Genomic DNA, 2,528 nt, shown 5'->3' with positions numbered 1-2,528 from the left:
TGAGACAGTACTTTACCCTATAATATAGCCTTGTATCTCTACATCAAAGGATATTTCCTCCTCAAAACAAAGTTCCTTTTTCTCTCCATCTTCCATAGTCTAACTACTTGATCCTTTCAACCGAGACAGTACTTTATCCTATAAGGTGGGCTTGTACCTCTACATCAAAGGATATTTCCTCCTCAAAAAAAGTTCCTTTCTCTTCTCCTCCTTTTGTTGTTTTTTTTTTTTTTTGGTTTTTATATTTTTATTTTAGGATTTTTTGTTGTTGTTGCTTCTTCTTCTGCTTCTCCTCCCCTTGCTGCTGGTCCTTTTTTTTTTTCTTTTTTGGTTGTTATATTTTTCTTAGGATTTTCTGTTTTTTTGCTGCTTTCCCCTCCTGCTTCTCCCCCTCCTCTTGCTGCTGCTCCTTTTATTGTTTGTTTTTTGTTTTGGTTTATATATATATATTTTTAGGATTTTCTGTTTTGTTGCATCTTCTTCTGCTTCCCCTCTTCTTGCCTCTGCTCCTATTTTTGTTTTTTTTCTGGTTTTTTATTTTTTTTAGGTATTTCTGTTTTTTTTTTTTTTTTTTTGCTGCTTCTTCTCCTCCTCTTGCTGCTTCTTCTCCTCCTCTTGCTGCTTCTTCTCCTCCTCTTGCTGCTTCTTCTCCTCCTCTTACTGCTGCTCCTTTTTATTTTTTTTTATTTTTTGGTTTTTGTATTTTTTTTTAGGATTTTCTGTTCTTTTGCTGCTTCTCCTGCTTCTCCTCATCTTCTTGCTGCTGCTCCATTTTCTGTTTTTTTTTTCTGGTTTTTATATTTTTTTGTAGGAATTTTTTTTTATTCGCTGCTTCTCCTTTTGTTTCTTCTCTTCTTGCTGTTGCTCGTTTTTTTTTCTTTGGGGGTGTTTTTAAATTTTTTTAGAATTTTTTAATTTTTTTTTGCAGCTTCTCCTCCAGCTTCTCTACCACCACTTGCTGCTGCTACTTTTTTTTTTTTTTTTTTTTTTTTTTGGTTTTTATATTTATTTTAGGATTTTCTGTTTTTGCTGCTTCTCCTCCTCCTCTTGGTGCTGCTCCTTTTTTTTTTTTCTTTCTTTTTTTGGTTTTTATATTTTTTTTAGGATTTACTCTTCTTTTTTTTGCTGCTTTTCCTCCTGCTTCTCCTCCTCCTCTTGCTGCTGCTCCTTTTTTTTGTTTCTTTTTCTGGCTTTTATAATTTTTTTTATGATTTTCTGTTTTTTTTTTGCTGCTTCTCCTCCTGCTTCTCCTATTCTTGCTGCTGCTCCTTTTTTTTCGTTTTTTTTTTATATTTTTTTTTAGGATTTTTTTTTTATTCTCCTCCTGCTTTTCTTCCTCCTCTTGCTGCTGCTCCTTTTTTTTTTAATTTTTTTTTTTTAGGATTTTCTGTTTTTTTTGGTGCTTCTCCTGCTTCTCTTCCTCCTGCTGCTGCTGCGTTTTTTTTTTTTTTTTTTTTTTTTTTTTTTTTTTTTTTTTTATAATTTTTTTGCTTTTTTCTGCTTCTCCTCCTGCTTATCTTCCTCCTCTTGCTGCTGTGCTGCTGCTCATTTTTTTTATATTTTCTTTATTATTTTTTTTGCTGCCTCTCCTCCTGCTTATCTTCCTCCTCTTGCTGCTGCTCTTTTTTTTTTTTTTTTTTTTTTTTTTTTTTTGGTTTTTATAATTTTTTTAGGATTTTCTGTTTTTTTTGCTGCTTTTCCTCCTTCTTCTCCCCTTGCCTCTGCTCCTTTTTTTTTTTTTTTTTTTTACTAGCTGCTACTAGCTTCTGCTCCTGCTATTTGATGCTCCACAGCTGCGAGTTCCTAAAAATTTGGACTGATGCTGCCCACCTGACCATGAATTCCTACCTCCAAAAGATGCAGCTTCTCTTCCCAGCCAAAAATGTCTTGGTTCAACCTCCAAGAACTTGTCTGCATACTAGAAGAATCCCAGCTTCATCCCTCTGCAGAGCCAGTCTTCTAGATTATTCCCCCAGAACCACCCGAAGGTTGGTATCCAAAGGAATAGATCTAGATATCCGACCATTTGTACACTTGACAAACACCTTGTACTCGTCCATCAAGGTACATAGCATACTAGAATCAGCCAGGTTCCTTCCCTATGCAGATCCTGATGTCCTCCAGGTTATTCCAAGCATCGTTCAAGCTGGATAGTTAAGCCTTGCATCCATTAAGCTGGGGGCAGTCCATCCAAGCGTCCTTCAAGCCAAATAGTTTCAAGTGTCCTTTCTAGTGAAACTGATGTCCTGAACCTGTCCAGAATGGGTGAAGCACAAAACTTAGTAAAAAGATTATTCCTTTCTAAACAAAACTAAACAGAAAAAAAAATCCTTTCCAAATAATATTAAACAAAGATTTCATTCCCTTTTTCCTATAAATATTTTTTTTGGTGGCGATATTATAATCACCATTTTTTTGGGTGGTGATATTACAATCACCACTTTTTTTTGGTGGCGACATCATAATCCCCAGTTTTTTCATATTTTGCGTTGGGATATAATTCCTCTTTAGTTTTTTTTTCCAGCCCT

This window comes from Palaemon carinicauda, chromosome 3, assembly GCF_036898095.1.
Source record: "Palaemon carinicauda isolate YSFRI2023 chromosome 3, ASM3689809v2, whole genome shotgun sequence".
In the NCBI taxonomy this organism is placed as follows: Eukaryota; Metazoa; Arthropoda; class Malacostraca; order Decapoda; family Palaemonidae; genus Palaemon; species Palaemon carinicauda.
This window is presented reverse-complemented; position numbering follows the sequence as displayed.